Genomic DNA, 18,902 nt, shown 5'->3' with positions numbered 1-18,902 from the left:
GATATTTCCATGTTTATAGAGATTGCGGTGTAGACATTTCCACGTTTATACAGATAGCGGTGTAGATATTTAAATGTTCATACAGATGATGGTGTAGATATTTCCATCCTTATACAGATAGCGGTATAGATATTTCCATGTTTATACAGATGGCGGTGTAGGTTTTTCCATGTTCATACAGATGGCGGTGCAGATATTTCCATGTTTACACAGATGGCAGTGTAGATATTTCCATGTTTATAGAGACGGTGATGTAGATATTTCCATGTTGATACAGATAGCGGAGCAGATATTTCCATGTTTATATATACGGCGGTGTAGATATTTCCATCTTAATACAGATGGCGGTGTAGAGATTTCCATGGTTATAGAGATGCTGCTGTAGATATTTCCTTGTTCATAGGGATAGTGGTGTAGTTATTTCCATGTTAATAGGCATAGCGGTGTAGATATTTCCATGTTTATAGAGATAGCGGTGTAGTTAATTCCATGTTAATAGGCATAGCGGTGTAGATATTTCCATGTTTATAGAGATCGAGGTGTAGACATTTCCACATTTATAGAGATAGTGGTGTAGATATTTCCATGTTCATACAGATGGTGGTGTAGATACTTCCATCCTTATACAGATAGCGGTATAGATATTTGCATGTTCATACAGATCTCGGTGAAGATATTTCCACGTTTATAGAGATCTGTGTGTGGATATTTCCGCATTTATACAGATGGTGGTGTAGATATTTCCATGTTTAGAGAGATGGCGGTGCAGATATTTCCATGTTCATACAGGTGGCGGTGTAGTTATTTCCAAGATTATAGAGCTGTCGGTGTAGATATTTCCATGTTTATAGACGTGGCGGTGTAGTTACTTCCATGTTAATAGGTCTAGCGGTGCAGAGGTTTCCATGTTTATAGAGATAGAGCTGTAGATATTTAATTGTTTATATAGATAGCAGTGTAGATATTTCCATGTTTATAGAGATTGCGGTGTAGACATTTCCACGTTTACACCAATAGCGGTGTAGATATTTCCATGTTCATACAGATGGTGGTTTAGATACTTCCATCCTTATACAGATAGCGGTATAGATATTTCCACGTTTATACAGATGGCGGTGTAGATATTTCCATGTTTATACAGATAGCGGTGTAGATATTCCCATGTTTATACAAATGGCGGTGTAGATATTTCCAACTTAATACAGATGGCGGTGTAGATATTTCCATGTTTATAGAGATGGCGGTGTAGATATTTCCATGTTTATAGAGATAGCGGTGTAGTTATTTCCATGTTAATAGGCTTAGCGGTGTAGATATTTCCACGATTATAGAGATCACGGTGTAGTTATTTCCATGTTAATAGGCATAGTGGTGTAGATATTTCCATGTTTATAGAGATAGCGGTGTAGACATTTCTATGTTTATACAGATAGCTTCGAAGATATTTCCATGTTCATACAGATGGTGGTGTATATATTTCCATCGTTATATGGATAGCAGTATAGATATTTCCATGTTTATACAGATGGCGGTGTAGATATTTCCATGTTTATAGAGATGGCGTTGTAGATATTTCCATGTTTATACAAATGGTGGTGTAGATATTTCCATGTTTATACAGATGGCGGTGTAGATAATTCCATGTTTATACAGATGGCGGTGTAGATATTTCCATCTTAATACAGACGGCGGTGTAGATATTTCCATGTTGATAGAGATGGCAGTGTAGATATTTCCATGTTTATAGAGAAAGCGGTCTAGTTATTTCCATGTTAATAGGCATAGCGGTGTAGATATTTCCATGTTTATAGAGATAGCGGTGTAGTTATTTCCACGTTAATAGGCATAGCGGTGTAGATATTTCCATGTTTATAGAGATTGCTGTTTAGACATTTACACTTTTGTACAGATAGCGGTGTAGGTATTTCCATGTTCTTACAGATGGTGGTGTAGATATTTCCATCCATATACAGATGGTGGTGTAGGTATTTCCATCCTTATACATGTAGTAGTGTAGATATTTCCATGTTTTTACAGGTGGCGGTGTAGATATTTCCATGTTTATGCAGATGGTGGTGTAGATATTTCCATGTTTATAGAGACGGCGGTGTAGGTATTTCCATGTTTATACAGATAGCGTTGTAGATATTTCCAAGTGTATACAGATAGCGGTGTAGATATTTCCATGTTTATACAGATGGTGGTGTAGATATTTCCATGTTTATAGAGATGGCGGTGTAGATATTTCCATGTTTATACAGATGGCGGTGTAGATATATCCATGTTTATACAGATAGCGGTTTAGTTATTTCCATGTTTATAGAGATAGCGGTGTAGTTATTTCCATGTTAATAGGCATAGCGGTGTAGATATTTCCAGGTTTATAGAGATCACGGTGTAGACATTTCCACATTTATACAGATAGCGATGTAGATATTTCCATGTTCATCCAGATGGTGGTGTAGATACTTCCATCCTTATACAGATGGCGGTATAGATATTTCAGTGTTTATACAGATGGCCTTGTAGATATTTCCAAGTTTATAGAGATGGCGGTTTGGATATTTCCACGTTTATACAGATAGCGATATAGATATTTCCATGTTTATGCAGATAGCTGTGTAGACATTTCCACATTTATACAGATGTCGGTGTGGATATTTGCATGTTTAAACAGATGGCGGTGTAGATATTTCCATGTTTATACAGATGGCGGTGTAGAGATTTCCATGTTTGTAGACATGGCGGTGTAGATATTTTCTTGTTCATACCGATGGCGGTGTAGTTATTTCAATGTTTATACAGATAGCAGTGTAGATATTTCCCTGTTTCACAGATAGCAGTGTAGATATTTCCATGTTTATACAGATAGCGGTGTAGATATTTCCATGTTTATAGAGTTGGCGGCGTAGATATTTCCATGTTCATACAGATGGCGGTGAATATATTTCCATATTTATACACATAACAGTGTAGATATTTCCTAGTTTTAAGAGATGGCGGCGTAGATATTTCCATGTTTACACAGATAGAGGTGTAGATATTTGCATGTTTACACAGATAGCGGTGTATATATTTTCATGTTTATACAGATGGCGGTGGAGATATTTCCGTACTCATACAGATGGCGGTGTTGGTATTTCCATGTTTATAGAGATAGCGGTGTATTTCCTTGTTTACACAGATAGCGGTGTAGATATTTCCATGTTTACACAGATAGCGGTGCAGATATTTCCATGTTCATAAAGATAGCGGTGTAGATATTTCCATGTTTATAGAGATATCGGTGTAGATATTTCCATGTTTATACAGATAGCGTTGTAGGTATTTACATGTTCGTACAGATAACTGTGTAGATATTTCCACGTTTTTAGAGATAGCGGTGTTGATATTTCGAAGTTTACACTGATAGCGGTGTAGATATTTCCATGTTTAGACAGATAGCGGTGTAGATATTTCCATGTTTATACAGAAAGCTGTGTAGATATTTCCATGTTATAGTTATATCACTGTAGATATTTCCAAGTTTATACAGATAGCGGTGTAGATATTTCCATGTTCATACACATGTAGGTGTAGATATTTCCATGTTCATACAGATGGTGGTGTAGATATTTCCATGTTTACACAGATAGCAGTGTAGATACTTCCATGTTCATACAGATAGTGGTGTAGATAATTCCATGTGTATACAGATAACGGTGTAGATATTTACATATTCCTACAGATGGCTGTGTAGATATTTATATGTTTATACAGATTGTGGTGTAGATATTTCCATGTTTACACAGATAGTGGTGTAGATATTTCCATATTTCTACAGTTGGTGTTGTAGATATTTCAAGGTTTACACAGATAGATGTGTAGATATTTCCAAGTTTATGCATATAGCGGTGTAGATATTTCCACTTTTATGCAGATAGCGGTGAAGATATTTCCATGTTTATACCGAAAGCGGTGTAGATATTTCCATGTTCCTGCAGATGGCTGTGTAGATGTTTTCAAGTTTATTCAGATAGTGGTGTAGATATTTCCATGTTTATACAGATAGCGGTGCAGATATTTCCATGTTACTACAGTTGGTGGTGTAGATATTTCCATGTTTACACAGATCGGGGTGTAGATATTTCCAAGTTTATGCAGATAGCGGTGGAGATATTTCCACTTTTATGCCGATAGCGGTGTAGACATTTCCATGTTTATACAGAAAGCGGTGTAGATATTTCCATGTTCCTACAGATGGCGCTGTAGAGATTTCCATGTTTATAGAGTTGGCGGTTTAGACATTTCCATCTTCGTACAGATGGCGGTGTAGATATTTCCATGTTTATACAGATAGCAGTGTAGATATTTCCGTCTTTATACACATAACGGTGTAGATAATTAAATGTTTATACAGAGGGCGGTGTAGATATTTCCATACTCATAGAGATGGCTGTGTAGATATTTCCATGTTTATAGAGATAGCGGTGTAAGTATTTCCATGTTTATACAGATAGCGGTGTAGATATTTCCATGTTTACACAGATAGCGGTGTAGATATTTCCATGTTTATACAGATAGCGGTGTAGATATTTCCATGTTTATAGAGATATCGGTGTAGATATTTTCAGGTTTATACAGATTGCAGTGTAGATACTTCCATGTTTATATAGATGGCTGTGTAGATATTTCCATGTTTATAGAGATAACGTTGTAGATATTTCCATGTTTACACAGATAGCGGTGTAGTTATTTCTATATTTACGCAGATAGCTGTGTAGATATTTCCATTTTCATACAGATAGCGGTGTAGATAATTCCATGTGTATACAGATAACGGTGTATATATTTACATATTCCTTCCGATGGCTGTGTAGATATTTGCATGTGTATACAGGTAGCGGTGTAGATATTTCCTTCTTTACACAGATAGCGGTGTAGATATTTCCATGTTTACACAGATAGCGAAGTAGATATTTCCATGTTTATACAGATAGCAGTGTAGATATTTCCATGTGTATACAGATAAAGGTGTAGATATTTCCATGTTCCTACAGATGGCTGTGTAGATATTTCCATGTTTATACAGATAGCGGTGTAGATATTTCCATGTTTATAGAGATAGCGGTGTAGATATTTTCATGTTCCTACAGTTGGTGGTGTAGATGTTTCCATGTTTACACAGATTGCGGTGTAGATGTTTCCAAGTTTATGCAGATAGTGGTGTAGATATTTCCAATTTTATGCAGATAGCGGTGTAGATATTTCCATGTTTTTACAGAAAGCGGTGTAGATATTTCCATGTTCCTGCAGATGGCGCTGTAAATATTTCCATGTTTATAGAGTTGGCGGTTTAGACATTTCCATGTTCATACAGATGGCAGAGTAGATATTTCCATGTTTATACAGATAGCGGTGTAGATATTTCCATCTTCATACACATGACTGTGTAGATATTTCCATGTTTATACTGATGGCGGTGTAGATATTTCCATGTTTTAAGAAATAGCGGTGTAGATATTTCCATGTTTACACAGATAGCGGTTTAGATATTTCCATCTTTACATAGATAGCGCTGTAGATATTTACATGTTTATAGACATAACGGTGTAGATATTTCCATGTTTACACAGATAGCGGTGTAGACATTTCGATGTTTACACAGATAGCGGTGTAGATATTTCCATGTTTGCACAGATAGCGGTGTAGATAATTCCAGGTTTATACAGATAGCGGTGTAGATATTTCCATGTTTATAGAGATATCGGTGTAGATATTTCCATGTTCATACAGACAGGGGTTTAGATATTTGCATGTTCATACACATGGCGGTGTAGATATTTCCATGTTCATACAGATGGCGGTGAAGATATTTCCATGTTGAAAAAGATAGCAGTGTAGATATTTCCATGTTTACACAGATAGCGGTGTAGATATTTAAATGTTTACACAGATAGCGGTGTAGATATTTCATTGTTTACACAGACAGCGGAGTAGATATTTCCATGTTTATACAGATAGCGGTGTAGATATTTCCATGTTTATTCTGATAGCGGTGTATATATTTCCATGTTCATAGAGTTTGCGGTGTAGATATTTCCGTGTTCATTCAGATGGCGGTGTAGATATTTACATGTTTATATAGTTGGCAGTGTAGATATTTCCATGTTCATACAGATGGCGTTGGAGATATTTCCATGTTTATACACATAACGGTGAAGGTATTTCCAAGTTTTAAGAGATAGCGGTGTAGATATTTCCATGTTTACACAGATAGCGGAGTAGATAATTCCATGTTTATACAGATAGCGGTGTAGATATTTCCATGTGTATACAGATAACGGTGTAGATATTTCCATGTTTTCACAGATGGCGGTGTAGATATTTCCATGTTCATACAGATGGCGGTGTAGATATTTCCATGTTTATATAGATGGCAGTGTAGATATTTCCAACTTCATACAGATGGCGGTGAAGATATTTCCATGGTTATACACATATTGGTGTAGATATTTCCATGTTTATACAGAAAGCGGTCTAGGTATTTCCATGTTTATACAGATATCGGGGTAGATATTTCCATGTTCATACAGATAGCGGTGTAGATATTTCCATGTTCATACACATGGTGGTGTAGATATTTCCATGCTCATACAGAGAGTCGTGTAGTTATTTCCATGTTTATAGAGATGGCGGTGTAGATATTTCCATGTTTATACAGATAGCGGTGTAGATATTTCCATCTTTATTCGGATAGTAGTGTAGATATTTCTGTTTATAGAGTTGGCGGTGTAGATATTTCCATGTTCACAGATGGTGATGTAGATATTTCCATGTTTATATAGTTGGCAGTGTAGATATTTCCATGTTCATACAGATGGTGGTGAAGATATTTCCATGTTTATACACATACCGGTGTAGATATTTTCAAGTTTTCAGAGATAGCGGTGTAGATATTTCCATGTTTACACAGATAGCGGTGTAGATATTTCCATGTTTACACAGAAAGCGGTGTACATATTTCCATGTGTATACAGGTAACGGTGTAGATATTTACATGTTCCTACAGATGGTTGTGTAGATATTTCCATGTTTATATAGATAGAGGTGCAGGTATTTCCATGTTTATACAGATAGCGGTGTAGATATTTCCATGTTTACACATACAGCGGGGTAGTTATTTCCATGTTTATACAGATAGCGGTGGAGATATTTCCATGTTTATAGAGGTATCAGTGTAGATATTTACATGTTTACACAGATAGCGGTGTAGATATTTCCATGTTTATACAGATGGCTGTGTAAATATTTCCATGTTTACACAGATAGCGGTGTAGATATTTCCATGTTTACACAGATAGTGGTGTACATATTTCCATGTTTATACAGATAGCGGTGTAGATATTTCCATGTTTGTAGAGTTGGTAGTGTAGATATTTCCATGTTCATACAGATGGAGGTGTAGATATTTCCATTTTTATATAGTTGGCAGTGTAGATATTTCCATGTTCATACAGATGGCGGTGAAGCTATTTCCATGTTTATGCACATAACGGTGTATATATATCCAAATTTTAAGAGATAGTGGTGTAGATATTTCCATGCTTACACAGATAGCGGTGTAGATATTTCCATGTTTACACAGATAGCGGTGTAGATGTTTCCATGTTTACACAGATAGCGGTGTAGATACTTCCATGTTCATACAGATAGCGGTGTAGATAATTCCATGTGTATACAGATAACGGTGTAGATATTTACATACTCCTGCAGATGGCTGTGTAGATATTTCCATGTTTATACAGATATTGGTGTTGATATTTCCATGTTTATAGAGATAGCGTTGTACATATTTCCATGTTCCTACAGTTGGTGGTGTAGATATTTCCATGTTTACACAGATAGCGGTGTAGATATTTCCAAGTTTATGCAGATAGCGGTGTAGATATTTCCAATTTTATGCAGATAGCTGTGTAGATATTTCAATGTTTATACAGGAAGTCGTGTAGATATTTCCATGTTCCTACAGATGGCGCTGTAGATATTTCCATGTTTATAGAGTTGGCGGTTTAGACATTTCCATGTTCATACACATGGCGATGTAGTTATTTCCTTGGTTATTCAGATAGCGTTGTAGATATTTCTTTTATACACATAGCGGTGTAGATATTTCCATGTTTATACAGAGGGCAGTGTAGATATTTCCATACTCATATAGATGGCGGTGTACACATTTCCATGTTTATAGAGATAGCGGTGTATATATTTCCATGCTTACACAGATAGCAGTGTAGACATTTCCATGTTTACACAGATAACGGTGTAGATATTTCCATGTTTATACAGATAGCGGTGTAGTTATTTCCAAGTTTATGCAGATAGCGGTGTAGATATTTCCACCTTTATGCAGATAGCGGTGTAGATATTTCCATGATTATACAGAAAGCGGTGTAGAAATTTCCATGTTCCTACAGATGGCGCTGTAGATATTTCCATGTTTTTAGACATTTCCATGTTCGTACAGATGGCGGTGTAGATATTTCTATGTTTTTATAGATAGCGGTGTATGTATTTTCATGTTTATGCAGATAGCGGTGTAGATATTTCCATGTTTATAGAGATAGCGGTGTAGATATTTCCATGTTTACACAGAAAGCGGTGTACATATTTCCATGTGTATACAGATAACGGTGTAGATATTTACATGTTCCTACAGATGGTTGTGTGGATATTTCCATGTTTAAACAGAGAGTACTGTAGATATTTCCAACTTTATGCACATAATGGTATAGATATTTCCATGTATATAGAGATAGCGGTGTAGATATTTCCATGCTTATACAGATAGCGGGGTAGATATTTCCATGTTCATACGGATGGCGGTGTAGATATTTCCATGTTCATACAGATGGCGGTGTAGATATATCCATGTTTATAGAGATAGTGGTGTACATATTTCCATGTTTACACAGATAGCAGTGTAGATATTTCCATTTTTACCCTGATAGCGGTGTAGATATTTCCATGTTTATACAGATAGCGGTGTAGATATTTCCTTGTTTATTGACTTTGCGGTTTAGAGATTTCCATGTTCATACAGATGGCGGTGCAGATATTTCCACATTTATATAGTTGCCAGTGTGGATATTTCCATGTTCATACAGTTGGTGGTGAAGATATTTCCATGTTTTTACACATAACGGTGTAGATATTTCCAAGTTTTAAGAGATAGCGGGGTAGATATTTCCATGTTTATACAGATAGCGGTGTAGGTATTTCCATGTTTACACAGATAGCGGTGTAGATATTTCCATGTTAATTCAGATAGTGGTGTAGATAATTCCATGTGTATACAGATAACGGTGTAGATATTTCCATGTTCATTCGGATGGCTATGTAGATATTTCCATGTTCATACAGATTGCGGTGTAGATATATCCATGTTTATAGAGATAGCGGTGTACATATTTCCATGTTTACACAGATAGCTGTGTATATATTTCCATTTTTACTCAGATAGCGGTGTAGATATTTCCATGTTTATACAGATAGCGGTGTAGATATTTCCTTGTTTATTGACTTTGCAGTTTAGAGATTTCCATGTTCATACAGATGACGGTGCAGATATTTCCACATTTATGTAGTTGGCAGTGTAGATATTTCCATGTTCACACAGTTGGTGGTGAAGATATTTCCATATTTGTACACATAACGGTGTAGATATTTCCAAGTTTTAAGAGATAGCGGTGTAGATATTTCCATGTTTATACAGGTAGCGGTGTAGATATTTCCATGCTTACACAGACAGCGGTGTAGATATTTCCAAGTTTATGCAGATAGCCGTGTAGGTATTTACACTTTTAGGTAGATAGCGGTGTAGATATTTCCATGTTTAAGCAGATAGCGGTGTAGGTATTTCCATGTTCATACAGATGGCGGTGTAGATATTTCCATGATTATACAGATAGTGGTGTAGATATTTCCATCTTTATACACATAATGGTGTAGATCTTTCCATGTTTGTAGAGATAGCGGTGTTGATATTTCCATGTTTACACAGATAGCGTTGTAGATATTCCCACGTTTATACAGATAGCGGTGTAGATATTTCCATGTTTATACAGATGACTGTGTAGATATTTCCATGTTTACACAGATAGCGGTGTAGATATTTCCATGTTTACACAGATAGCGTTGTAGATATTTCCAAGTTTTAAGAGATAGCGGTGTAGATATTTCCATGTTTATACAGATAGCGGTGTAGGTATTTCCATGTTTACACAGATATCGGTGGAGATATTTCCATGTTTATTCAGATAGCGCTGTAGATATTTCCATGTGAATACAGATAACGGTGTAGATATTTACATATTCCTACAGATGGCTGTGTAGATATTTCCATATTTATACAGATAGCGGTGTAGATATTTCCATGTTTATAGAGATAGCGGTGTAGATATTTCCATGTTCCTACAGTTGGTGGTGTAGATATTTCCATGTTTACACAGATAGCGGTGTAGATATTTCCAAGTTTATGCAGATAGCGGTGTAGATATTTCCAATTTTATGCAGATAGCTGTGTGGATATTTCAATGTTTATACAGGAAATCGTGTAGATATTTCCATGTTCCTACAGATGGCGCTGTAGATATTTACATGTTTATAGAGCTGGCGGTTTAGACATTTCCATGTTCATACCGATGGCATGTAGATATTTACATGTTTATACAGATAGCGGTGTAGATATTTCCATCTTTTTACACATAACGGTGTAGGTATTTCCATGTTTATACAGATGGCGGTGTAGATATTTCCATGCTCATACAGATGGCGGGTTATATATTTCCATGTTTATAGAGATAGCGGTGTAGATATTTCCATGATTACACAGATAGCGGTGTAAATATTTCCATGTTTACACAGATAGCGGTGTAGATATTTCCATGTTCCTACAGATGGTGCTGTAGATATTTCCATGTTTATAGAGTTGGCAGTTTAGACATATCCATGTTCATACACATGGCGGTGTAGATATTTCCATGTTTATACAGATAGCGGTGTAGATATTTCCATCTTTAAACACATAACGCTGTAGATATTTACATTTTCATACAGATGGCGGTGTAGATATTTACATGCTCATACTGATGGCGGTGTAGATATTTCCATGTTTATGGAGATAGCGGTGTAGATATTTCCATGTTTACACAGATAGCGGAGAAGATATTTCCATGTTTACACAGATAGCGGGGTAGATATTTCCATGTTTATACAGATAGCGGTGTAGATATTTCCATGTTTATAGAGATATCGGTGTAGATATTTCCATGTTTATACAGATAGCGCTGTAGATATTTCCATGTTCATACAGATGGCGGTGTAGATATCTCCATCTTTATAGAGGTAGCGGTGTAGGTATTTTCATGTTCCTACAGAGGGCGGTATAGATATTTCCATGTTTATAGAGATAGCGGTGTAGATATTTCCCTGTTTTACAGATAGCTATGTAGATATTTTCATGTTTATACAGATGGCGGTGTAGATATTTCCATGTTCATACAGATGGCGATGTAGATATTACCATGTTTATATTGATGGCGATGTAGATATTTCCATGGTTATACAGATTGCGGTGTAGATATTTCCATGTTTATACAGATGGCTGTGTAGATATTTCCATGTTTTTAGAGATAGCGGTGTTGATATTTCCATGTTTACACAGATAGCGTTGCAGATATTTCCATGTTTGCACAGATAGCATTGTAGATATTTCCATGTTTGCACAGATAGCGGTGTAGATATATCCATGTTTATACAGTTAGCGGTGTAGATATTTCCAAGTTTATACAGTTAGTGGTGTGGATATTTACATGTTCCTACCGATGGCTGTGTAGATATTTCCATCTTTATACAGATAGCGGTGTAGATATTTCCATGTTTATAGAGATAGCGGTGTAGATATTTCCATGTTCCTACAGTTGGTGATGTAGATATTTCCATGTTTACACAGACAGCGGTGTAGATATTTCCAAGTTTATGCAGATAGCCGTGTAGGTGTTTCCACTTTTCGGCAGATAGCGGTGTAGATATTTCCGTGTTTATGCAGATAGCGGTGTAGGTATTTCCATGTTCATACAGATGGAGTTGTAGATATTTCCATGTTTATACAGACAGCGGTGTAGATATTTCCATCTTTATACACATAATGGTGTAGATCTTTCCTTTTTTGTAGAGATAGCGGTGTAGATATTCCCATGTTTACACAGATAGCGTTGTAGATATTCCCACGTTTATACAGATAGCGGTGTAGATATTTCCATGTTTATACAGATGACTGTGTAGATATTTCCATGTTTACACAGATAGCGGTGTAGATATTTCCATGTTTACACAGATAGCGGTGTAGATATTTCCATGTTTACGCAGATAGCGGTGTAGATATTTTCATGTTTATACAGATAGTGGTGTAGATATTTGTATGTATATAGAGATAGCGGTGTAGATATTAACATGCTTATACAGATAGCGGTGTAGATATTTCCATGTTCATATGGATGGCGGTGTAGCTATTTCCATGTTCATACAGATGGCGGTGTAGATATATCCATGTTTATAGAGATAGCGGTGTACATATTTCCATGTTTACACAGATAGCGGTGTAGATATTTCCATTTTTACTCAGATAGCGGTGTAGGTATTTCCATGTTTATACAGATAGCGGTGTAGATATTTCCTTGTTTATTGACTTTGCGGTTTAGAGATTTCCATGTTCATACAGATGGCGGTGCAGATATTTCCACATTTATATAGTTGGCAGTGTAGATATTTCCATGTTCATACAGTTGGTGGTGAAGATATTTCCATGTTTGTACACATAACGGTGTAGATATTTCCAAGTTTTAAGAGATAGCGGTGTAGATATTTCCATGTTTATACAGATAGCGGTGTAGGTATTTCCATGTTTACACAGATAGCAGTGTAGATATTTCCATGTTTATTCAGATAGCGGTGTAGATAATTCCATGTGTATACAGATAGCGGTGTAGATATTTCCATGTTCATTCTGATGGCGGTGTAGATATTTCCATGTTCATACAGATGGCGGTGTAGATATATCCATGTTTGTAGAGATAGCGGTGTTCATATTTCCATGTTTACAAAGATAGCGGTGTAGATATTTCCATTTTTACTCAGATAGCGGTGTAGATATTTCCATGTTTATACAGATAGCGGTGTAGATATTTCCTTGTTTATTGACTTTGCGGTTTAGAGATTTCCATGTTCATACAGATGGCGGTGCAGATATTCCCACATTTATATAGTTGGCAGTGTGGATATTTCCATGTTCATACAGTTGGTGGTGAAGATATTTCCATGTTTGTACACATAACGGTGTAGATATTTCCAAGTTTTAAGAGATAGCGGGGTAGATATTTCCATGTTTATACAGATAGCGGTGTAGGTATTTCCATGTTTACACAGATAGCGGTGTAGATATTTCCATGTTAATTCAGATAGTGGTGTAGATAATTCCATGTGTATACAGATAGCGGTGTAGATATTTCCATGTTCATTCGGATGGCTGTGTAGATATTTCCATGTTCATACAGATTGCGGTGTAGATATATCCATGTTTATAGAGATAGCGGTGTACATATTTCCATGTTTACACAGATAGCTGTGTATATATTTCCATTTTTACTCAGATAGCGGTGTAGATATTTCCATGTTTATACAGATAGCGGTGTAGATATTTCCTTGTTTATTGACTATGCAGTTTAGAGATTTCCATGTTCATACAGATGACGGTGCAGATATTTCCACATTTATGTAGTTGGCAGTGTAGATATTTCCATGTTCACACAGTTGGTGGTGAAGATATTTCCATGTTTGTACACATAACGGTGTAGATATTTCCAAGTTTTAAGAGATAGCGGTGTAGATATTTCCATGTTTATACAGATAGCGGTGTAGGTATTTCCATGTTTACACAGATATCGGTGGAGATATTTCCATGTTTATTTAGATAGCGCTGTAGATATTTCCATGTGAATACAGATAACGGTGTAGATATTTACATATTCCTACAGATGGCTGTGTAGATATTTCCATATTTATACAGATAGCGGTGTAGATATTTCAATGTTTATAGAGATAGCGGTGTAGATATTTCCATGTTCCTACAGTTGGTGGTGTAGATATTTCCATGTTTACACAGATAGCGGTGTAGATATTTCCAAGTTTATGCAGATAGCGGTGTAGATATTTCCAATTTTATGCAGATAGCTGTGTAGATATTTCAATGTTTATACAGGAAATCGTGTAGATATTTCCATGTTCCTACAGATGGCGCTGTAGATATTTCCATGTTTATAGAGTTGGCGGTTTAGACATTTCCATGTTCATACCGATGGCATGTAGATATTTACATGTTTATACAGATAGCGGTGTAGATATTTCCATCTTTTTACACATAACGGTGTAGGTATTTCCATGTTTATACAGATGGCGGTGTAGATATTTCCATGCTCATACAGATGGCGGGTTATATATTTCCATGTTTATAGAGATAGCGGTGTAGATATTTCCATGATTACACAGATAGCGGTGTAAATATTTCCATGTATACACAGATAGCGGTGTAGATATTTCCATGTTCCTACAGATGGTGCTGTAGATATTTCCATGTTTATAGAGTTGGCAGTTTAGACATATCCATGTTCATACACATGGCGGTGTAGATATTTCCATGTTTATACAGATAGCGGTGTAGATATTTCCATCTTTAAACACATAACGCTGTAGATATTTACATTTTCATACAGATGGCGGTGTAGATATTTACATGCTCATACTGATGGCGGTGTAGATATTTCCATGTTTATGGAGATAGCGGTGTAGATATTTCCATGTTTACACAGATAGCGGAGAAGATATTTCCATGTTTACACAGATAGCGGGGTAGATATTTCCATGTTTATACAGATAGCGGTGTAGATATTTCCATGTTTATAGAGATATCGGTGTAGATATTTCCATGTTTATACAGATAGCGCTGTAGATATTTCCATGTTCATACAGATGGCGGTGTAGATATCTCCATCTTTATAGAGGTAGCGGTGTAGGTATTTTCATGTTCCTACAGAGGGCGGTATAGATATTTCCATGTTTATAGAGATAGCGGTGTAGATATTTCCCTGTTTTACAGATAGCTATGTAGATATTTTCATGTTTATACAGATGGCGGTGTAGATATTTCCATGTTCATACAGATGGCGATGTAGATATTACCATGTTTATATTGATGGCGATGTAGATATTTCCATGGTTATACAGATTGCGGTGTAGATATTTCCATGTTTATACAGATGGCTGTGTAGATATTTCCATGTTTTTAGAGATAGCGGTGTTGATATTTCCATGTTTACACAGATAGCGTTGCAGATATTTCCATGTTTGCACAGATAGCATTGTAGATATTTCCATGTTTGCACAGATAGCGGTGTAGATATATCCATGTTTATACAGTTAGCGGTGTAGATATTTCCAAGTTTATACAGTTAGTGGTGTGGATATTTACATGTTCCTACCGATGGCTGTGTAGATATTTCCATCTTTATACAGATAGCGGTGTAGATATTTACATGTTTATAGAGATAGCGGTGTAGATATTTCCATGTTCCTACAGTTGGTGATGTAGATATTTCCATGTTTACACAGACAGCGGTGTAGATATTTCCAAGTTTATGCAGATAGCCGTGTAGGTGTTTCCACTTTTCGGCAGATAGCGGTGTAGATATTTCCGTGTTTATGCAGATAGCGGTGTAGGTATTTCCATGTTCATACAGATGGAGTTGTAGATATTTCCATGTTTATACAGACAGCGGTGTAGATATTTCCATCTTTATACACATAATGGTGTAGACCTTTCCTTTTTTGTAGAGATAGCGGTGTAGATATTCCCATGTTTACACAGATAGCGTTGTAGATATTCCCACGTTTATACAGATAGCGGTGTAGATATTTCCATGTTTATACAGATGACTGTGTAGATATTTCCATGTTTACACAGATAGCGGTGTAGATATTTCCATGTTTACACAGATAGCGGTGTAGATATTTCCATGTTTACGCAGATAGCGGTGTAGATATTTTCATGTTTATACAGATAGTGGTGTAGATATTTGTATGTATATAGAGATAGCGGTGTAGATATTAACATGCTTATACAGATAGCGGTGTAGATATTTCCATGTTCATATGGATGGCGGTGTAGCTATTTCCATGTTCATACAGATGGCGGTGTAGATATATCCATGTTTATAGAGATAGCGGTGTACATATTTCCATGTTTACACAGATAGCGGTGTAGATATTTCCATTTTTACTCAGATAGCGGTGTAGGTATTTCCATGTTTATACAGATAGCGGTGTAGATATTTCCTTGTTTATTGACGTTGCGGTTTAGAGGTTTCCATGTTCATACAGATGGCGGTGCAGATATTTCCACATTTATATAGTTGGCAGTGTAGATATTTCCATGTTCATAGAGTTGGTGGTGAAGATATTTCCATGTTTGTACACATAACGGTGTAGATATTTCCAAGTTTTAAGAGATAGCGGTGTAGATATTTCCATGTTTATACAGATAGCGGTGTAGGTATTTCCATGTTTACACAGATAGCAGTGTAGATATTTCCATGTTTATTCAGATAGCGGTGTAGATAATTCCATGTGTATACAGATAGCGGTGTAGATATTTCCATGTTCATTCTGATGGCGGTGTAGATATTTCCATGTTCATACAGATGGCGGTGTAGATATATCCATGTTTGTAGAGATAGCGGTGTTCATATTTCCATGTTTACAAAGATAGCGGTGTAGATATTTCCATTTTTACTCAGATAGCGGTGTAGATATTTCCATGTTTATACAGATAGCGGTGTAGATATTTCCTTGTTTATTGACTTTGCGGTTTAGAGATTTCCATGTTCATACAGATGGCGGTGCAGATATTCCCACATTTATATAGTTGGCAGTGTGGATATTTCCATGTTCATACAGTTGGTGGTGAAGATATTTCCATGTTTGTACACATAACGGTGTAGATATTTCCAAGTTTTAAGAGATAGCGGGGTAGATATTTCCATGTTTATACAGATAGCGGTGTAGGTATTTCCATGTTTACACAGATAGCGGTGTAGATATTTCCATGTTAATTCAGATAGCGGTGTAGATAATTCCATGTGTATACAGGTAGCGGTGTAGATATTTCCATGTTCATTCGGATGGCGGTGTAGATATTTCCATGTTCATACAGATTGCGGTGTAGATATATCCATGTTTATAGAAATAGCGGTGTACATATTTCCATGTTTACACAGATAGCTGTGTATATATTTCCATTTTTACTCAGATAGCGGTGTAGATATTTCCATGTTTATACAGATAGCGGTGTAGATATTTCCTTGTTTATTGACTTTGCAGTTTAGAGATTTCCATGTTCATACAGATGACGGTGCAGATATTTCCACATTTATGAAGTTGGCAGTGTAGATATTTCCATGTTCACACAGTTGGTGGTGAAGATATTTCCATGTTTGTACACATAACGGTGTAGATATTTCCAAGTTTTAAGAGATAGCGGTGTGGATATTTCCATGTTTATACAGATAGCGGTGTAGGTATTTCCATGTTTACACAGATATCGGTGGAGATATTTCCATGTTTATTCAGATAGCGCTGTAGATATTTCCATGTGAATACAGATAACGGTGTAGATATTTACATATTCCTACAGATGGCTGTGTAGATATTTCCATATTTATACAGATAGCGGTGTAGATATTTCCATGTTCCTACAGTTGGTGGTGTAGATATTTCCATGTTTACACAGATAGCGGTGTAGATATTTCCAAGTTTATGCAGATAGCGGTGTAGATATTTCCATGTTTATACAGATAGCGGTGTAGGTATTTCCATGTTTACACAGATAGCGGTGTAGATATTTCCATGTTTATTCAGATAGCGGTGTAGATAATTCCATGTGAATACAGATAACGGTGTAGATATTTACATATTCCTACAGATGGCTGTGTAGATATTTCCATATTCATACAGATAGCGGTGTAGATATTTCCATGTTTATAGAGATAGCGGTGTAGATATTTCTATGTTCCTACAGTTGGTGGTGTAGATATTTCCATGTTTACACAGATAGCGGTGTAGATATTTCCAATTTTGTGCAGATAGCTCTGTAGATGTTTCAATGTTTATACAGGAAGTCGTGTAGATATTTCCATGTTCCTACAGATGGCGCTGTAGATATTTCCATGTTTATAAAGTTTGCGGTTTAGACATTTCCATGTTCATACCGATGGCGATGTAGATATTTCCATGTTTATACAGAAAGCGGTGTAGATATTTCCATCTTTTTACACATAACGGTGTAGATATTTCCATGTTTATACAGATGGCGGTGTAGATATTTCCATGCTCATACAGATGGCGGGGTATATATTTCCATGTTTATAGAGATAGCGGTGTAGATATTTCCATGATTACACAGATAGCGGTGTAAATATTTCCATGTTTACACAGATAGCGGTGTAGATATTTCCATGTTCCTACAGATGGTGCTGTAGATATTTCCATGTTTATAGAGTTGGCAGTTTAGACATATCCATGTTCATACACATGGCGGTGTAGATATTTCCATGTTTATACAGATAGCGGTGTAGATATTTCCATCTTTAAACACATAACGCTGTAGATATTTACATGTTCATACAGATGGCGGTGTAGATATTTCCATGCTCATACTGATGGCGGTGTAGATATTTCCATGTTTATGGAGATAGCGGTGTAGATATTTCCATGTTTACACAGATAGCGGAGAAGATATTTCCATGTTTACACAG

This window comes from Gorilla gorilla, chromosome 20 (genome assembly GCF_029281585.2).
Source record: "Gorilla gorilla gorilla isolate KB3781 chromosome 20, NHGRI_mGorGor1-v2.1_pri, whole genome shotgun sequence".
In the NCBI taxonomy this organism is placed as follows: Eukaryota; Metazoa; Chordata; class Mammalia; order Primates; family Hominidae; genus Gorilla; species Gorilla gorilla.
This window is presented reverse-complemented; position numbering follows the sequence as displayed.